This window comes from Myotis brandtii, unplaced genomic scaffold (assembly GCF_000412655.1).
Source record: "Myotis brandtii unplaced genomic scaffold, ASM41265v1 scaffold201, whole genome shotgun sequence".
Lineage (NCBI taxonomy): Eukaryota > Metazoa > Chordata > Mammalia > Chiroptera > Vespertilionidae > Myotis > Myotis brandtii.
Window position 1 is genome coordinate 718,419 of NW_005357485.1, and position 5,984 is coordinate 724,402.

At 45.1% G+C, this 5,984-nt stretch overlaps 2 pseudogenes; both read right to left on the reverse strand.

Annotated features, from left to right (window-relative positions):
• Positions 1 to 4,385: 4,385 nt before the first annotated feature.
• On the reverse strand, positions 4,386 to 4,853 carry LOC102257600 (annotated as a pseudogene).
• Positions 4,854 to 5,399: 546 nt separating this feature from the next.
• Positions 5,400 to 5,882, reverse strand: LOC102257911 (annotated as a pseudogene).
• Positions 5,883 to 5,984: the final 102 nt, after the last annotated feature.

The window sequence follows — 5,984 nt, forward strand, 5'->3', positions numbered from 1 at the left end:
CCCCCCCCAACGTGCTAAACGCATTAATATAGTCTTCTGAGCTTCACGCAGCAACTACAAATGACAGACAATATCTCTCCTCTGCCTGGCGATCATGTAAATTCTGTACACAGACAGGAGCCTTCCCCCAAAGTGGATCTGTATTGAGTGCTTCCCCCCGGGGACGCACTGTATACGTAACTCGATGCGTCTGTTACTGTTGTAATTGGGAAGCAGGAAAGCCATGGCTGCGGAGAGAGAGCAGCGCCCAGGCCCCCCGCGGTGACAATGAGAGAGGATCCGAATGACATCTCCAGCGTCATGTTCGCCAATTAGGTGTTGGGAATATGTGCGCACTGCTCCGGCCACCTGTCACGCGCCCGGCTTCCTAACGGGGCGCGGGAAGGCCAGCAAAAGTCAGGAGAAGAAAACAAACAAACGAAGATGAGGGCGAAGGCGAGATTGGCCGAAAACCACAGATTTCAGGAAGCAACTCCCCGAGACGGTGGCTGTGGGATCATTTTCACGGAGAACTGCAATGGTTGCCCAGGCCTGTTTTGGTGCAAATTTTATGGACGCCCCTGGCAGGCAGCTTAAGGAAGCTATGATGCTATGGATCAGGGGTCCTCAAACTACGGCCCGAGGGCCACATGCAAATACAAATATTGTATTTGTTCCCGTTTTGTTTTTTTACTTCAAAATAAGATATGTGCAGTGTGCATAGGAATTTGTTCATAGTTTTTTTTTTAAACTATAGTCCGGCCCTCCAACGGTCTGAGGGACAGTGAACTGGCCCCCTGTTTAAAAAGTTTGAGGACCCCTGCTATGGATCATCTCAGAAGCAACAAAAGGTGCTACGAGTTGCCCCTTGCTAGGGTGCCACCAAAGAAAAAGAAAGAAAAGAAAGGAAAAAGGTGCCCATGTTCTCCCAATGAGGTTTTTTCAAAAATGAATTACGCCATTAAGTGCCAAGAAGAAAATTAGCTATGAGCGTTTAAATTTCAAATGATCCCCCTTCTAATTGTAAAACAGTGGCACTTAACTGCTATTGATCCTTCGGAGACACATACTCAGAAGCAACAAAAGGTGCTACTAGTTGCCCCTTGCTAGGGTGCCACCAAAAAAAAAGAAAGAAAGAAAAGAAAGGAAAAAGGTGCCCATGTTCTCCCAATGAGGTTTTTTCAAAAATGAATTACGCCATTAAGTGCCAAGAAGAAAATTAGCTATGAGCGTTTAAATTTCAAATGATCCCCCTTCTAATTGTAAAACAGTGGCACTTAACTGCTATTGATCCTTCGGAGACACATCAGGGAGCAGGGTCACCATAACTGTTAATATTCACGGCCTCCTGAAAGAGCATCAAAGGACATTTTAATGTCATCGACTTTCTCGGGGAGTTTTTAAGGAAGCTCTGCCTCCGCCAGCCTATGACTGAAAAGGACATGAGGTAGACAAATGTAGAAACAAATGTGACGGCAATTTTCCGCTAATCAAATCATAACTCAAGATTGATTTTTTTTTTTTTTTTGGCAAAAGCGGATGTCATATAGATTTCCAAAGCTGGGCGACATTTAAAAGTCAGAGCAGTGTATATGTTTTCTATAGGCTGGGACGTTCCAGAAGATGGGCCGATGGGGAGTTTGTTTGTTTATTTTTTGTTTATTTTTGAACGCGGAGCTGTAAGAGAGAGCGTCCGGGAGTGAGGGATATCAACCGTCAGGGGCATTTCATTCTAGGCTCTGTCTGCCCGGCTTTTTTTGAAATGTTTATTAGATGAGACAATAAACCCACGTGGGTCCTCTGTTTCTTAAAAAAAGGTAGAAATTACATTTAGAGACACATCCGGGGGAGCTTTCCTCCCTCTGCCTGGATCCTATAGTGAAAATATTGAATCTGTGGCAGTGTCAACATCCACAATGCTGAACTTAGCCAAGCTAGGAAGCAGGACAACGGTGCTTGCTGTTAAAATTAACAACTCTTGCCCGGCCGGCGTGGCTCAGTGGTTGAGCGTCGACCTAGGAACCAGAAGGTCAGGGTTCGATTCCCGGTCAGGGCACAGGCCCAGGTTGCGGGCTCCATCCCTGGTGTGGGGCGTGCAGGAGGCAGCCCATCGATGATTCTCTCTCATCATTGATGTTTCTCTCTCTCTCTCTCTCTCTCTCTCTCCCTCTCCCTTCCTCTCTGAAATCAATACAAATATATTATACAAATATATTTAAAATTAAAAACTCTTATTCCAAATCCCTCTGTTGCAGCCCAAGAGAAATGTTCAAGGGCTAAATTTAACATTGTATTGGACGTCCCCCCAAAAAAGCAAACTTGTGTTAATCTTTATTTCCGACCAAATCAAGTCTTTACCTCGTTCCTAAGGGTATTGCTCACTATGCCAATTGATTTTTGCTCAAAGAGTATTATTGTTATTTTGGTTCCTAACTCAAATATGTATCTTCATTGCCTACAGAAACACATTTTTAGGGTGTAAATTTTGGCAAATATAATCTTGTAGGAATTTGCTAAATAAAAAGGGAGTTAGCAAAAGGGAGTAAATGATGTCTTTGGGTGGTTTAAATTCTTATTGCTTAAAAGAATTTTATTTTTATGAGAGAGAAAGAGAGAGAGAGAGAAAGAGAGAGAGAGATCGATTTGTTGCTCTACCTCTCTACGCACTCATTGGTTGATTCTTGTATCTGCCCTGACCAGGGATTGAACCCACAACCTTGGTGTATCGGGATGATGCTCTAACCAGCTGAGCCACCATTCTTCATGGCATCACTGAGGGTTTTGGGGAGCATCTGGGAACAGGTAGAAACCCACTGGTGTACAGAATGTATTTACTCTTAGACTCAGCTATTTCCCAACTGGGAACTAAGCAATATTATTTCTTGTGTGTCTGAAATTTAAACTTCCTGCAGAGTCCAATATGTTCACTGGCCAAGTCTGGGAACACTAGGTGGAAAGCCAAAGACAAAGGAGAGGCTGAACGGGCCAGGACCGTTTAGTTCAAAGAAATACGAAGCCATGCCCAACTACTTAAAGCAAACATAAAACTAAATGTTGTGCAAATACATGGCAAATTGACTTTTCATGATGGTGCAAATACAATCCGTTTGGACAAGGAAAAGATGCCGGACCACCCGCATATGTTTATATGGGGAGAGAAAAAAAAAAACTTGACCCCTATCTTACATCATGCACAATAATTAATTCGAAGGAGATCATATACCTAAATGTAAATGTTAAAAAGATAAAGTCCCTAAAGGCAAACACAGGAGAGTATCTTTACAACATGATGAAGTCCCTGAAGGCAAAAAACAGAGATTTCCACTGCATTGTTGGAGCAACAGAGACAGGGCCCTGAAGCAAACACACAAGGTGCAGTCCCTCCTTCCTCCTCCAGCCATGCGGTCTCTCTATCGCCCCCTATTGGCAGAGCCTATAACAGAGGCGGATAGGGGCAACTGGCAAAGCAGAAATGTGGACAGAGTCTTTCGTCAGTATCCCAGATGGCAGGGTGGCGTGGCTGGGAGACAGTATGTAAATGACTGTCATTGGTTAGTTTCCTGCCCCCCTCAGTCTCCAATAATATATACCCAGAGAAACAATGAATTTTAATTAGAAGTCAGTCCAGAAACATACTGAGAAAGTAAGTTATATATATATTTGCTCTGAGTGTATTAAGCCAGGAGTGTTACAAGAAAAATAAAAAAAGAAAAGGGAAAGTAAAGAGAAGAAAAAAGGAGAAGAAAGGGGGAAACAAACCTCATATAAACAACATTCTAAGAAACCGAAGAGTGTCGGTCTAACCATTACTCTTATACGTTCGGCCAGTCTAAATTATTACCTCTTCATTCACTCAGAAATATAATTTGTTCATTTTTGGTAGATGTTTATATTAGTTTGGTATATTAGTTTATATCTGACTTAAAAATACACATAAAAAGACCACCTTTTGCTCTACATCTCAGTCTATGAGCAGAAACAATACAATTCTGACCCAAAACATGAGAAAACGGAGTACACATCACATTTCAGAAAATTCTAATCGTGGGTCTAGTTGCCCAATTTTTTCAACACTGTTTCCTAAGTCTTTCTGTCATTGAAAAGGTATTTTCTATTCAGTAAAAATATCTATAAGGGCTCCTCCTGTTCGGCTGTGAAAACATACTGGGAAGACAGTTGTTACCAAAGCAAATGAACTTTATTAGCATCCCAACTCTGAACAATGGAAAGCCTGCTCATGCATTGTCAGTGAATGAGACACCGTGGAGTCTGAAGTCCATAGAGGATTTCATCTTCCAACTCTGCTGCTTACTTATCAGCTTTTAGAGAGGACGTGGGAGAAACGATACTGACTACATCGCTGCACATCACGGTCTTTGTCACTGGGATGCTGACCCTCTTCTTTCTTTTTTCATCTTTTAAAAAGATTTTATCAAAGGTCTTTATAGAGCAACATCCAGACTCCAGCTCCAGCTGCCGAAGAGACCCTGTGATGCTGTGGGTACGGGCTGGGGCCTGGCAGGCGGCCCTGGCTTCCCACCCTTCTGCTCTGAGATGGGGTGCTGGGCAATATCTCATCTTTGGGTTCCACGATGCTCACACGGTCAGGCGGGGGCTTCTTAGGGCCTCTCTTACCACCTGGGTCCCAAGGAAGCGTGATCTTCACTTTGATGCCCAGCCCACCTCGCCTGGGCAGCCCATGGCGCACTGCAGTGTCCACGCAGTAGTTAACAGGGTCCCCGCTGCGGATCATCAGACCATCGACAACCTTCACGGATGTAGCCATCTGTCCTCGGAGTTTCCCAGACACCACACCCTCGCAGCTGTCGGCCCCACTCTCCATGATGAACCGCAGCACACCACAGCAGCCCCCCCCCGCCCCACACACACACACAGCAAGGCCTCCTAGGACAGTGGTCGGCAAACTTCTCTTCTTTTCTTTTCTTTCTTTTTTTCATCTTTTAAAAAGATTTTATTAAAGGTCTTTATATAGCAGTGATGGCAAACCTTTTGAGCTCAGCGTGTCAGCATTTTGAAAAACCCTAACTTAACTCTGGTGCCGTGTCACATAAAGAAATTTTTTGATATTTGCAACCATAGTAAAACAAAGACTTATATTTTTGATATTTATTTTATATATTTAAATGCCATTTAACAAAGAAAAATCAACCAAAAAAATGAGTTCGCGTGTCACCTCTGACACGCGTGTCATAGGTTCGCCATCACTGTTTTAGAGCAACATCCAGACTCCAGCTCCAGCTGCCGAGGAGACCCTGTGATGCTGTGGGTACGGGCTGGGGCCTGGCAGGCGGCCCTGGCTTTGCACCCTTCTGCTCCGAGATGGGGGCGGTGGGCAGGATCTCATCTTTGGGTTCCACGGTGCTCACACAGTCAGGCGGGGGCTTCTCACCTCTTCTTTCTTTTTTCATCTTTTAAAAAGATTTTATCAAAGGTCTTTATAGAGCAACATCCAGACTCCAGCTCCAGCTGCCGAAGAGACCCTGTGATGCTGTGGGTACGGGCTGGGGCCTGGCAGGCGGCCCTGGCTTCCCACCCTTCTGCTCTGAGATGGGGTGCTGGGCAATATCTCATCTTTGGGTTCCACGATGCTCACACGGTCAGGCGGGGGCTTCTTAGGGCCTCTCTTACCACCTGGGTCCCAAGGAAGCGTGATCTTCACTTTGATGCCCAGCCCACCTCGCCTGGGCAGCCCATGGAGCACTGCAGTGTCCACGCAGTAGTTAACAGGGTCCCCGCTGCGGATCATCAGACCATCGACAACCTTCACGGATGTAGCCCTCTGTCCTCAGAGCTTCCCAGACACCACAACCTCGCAGCCGTCGGCCCCACTCTCCATGATGAACCGCGGCACACCACAGCAGGCCCTCACACAGCAAGGCCTCCTAGGACAGTGGTCGGCAAACTCATTAGTCAACAGAGCCAAATATCAACAGTACAACGATTGAAATTTCTTTTGAGAGCCACATTTTTTAAACTGAAACTAT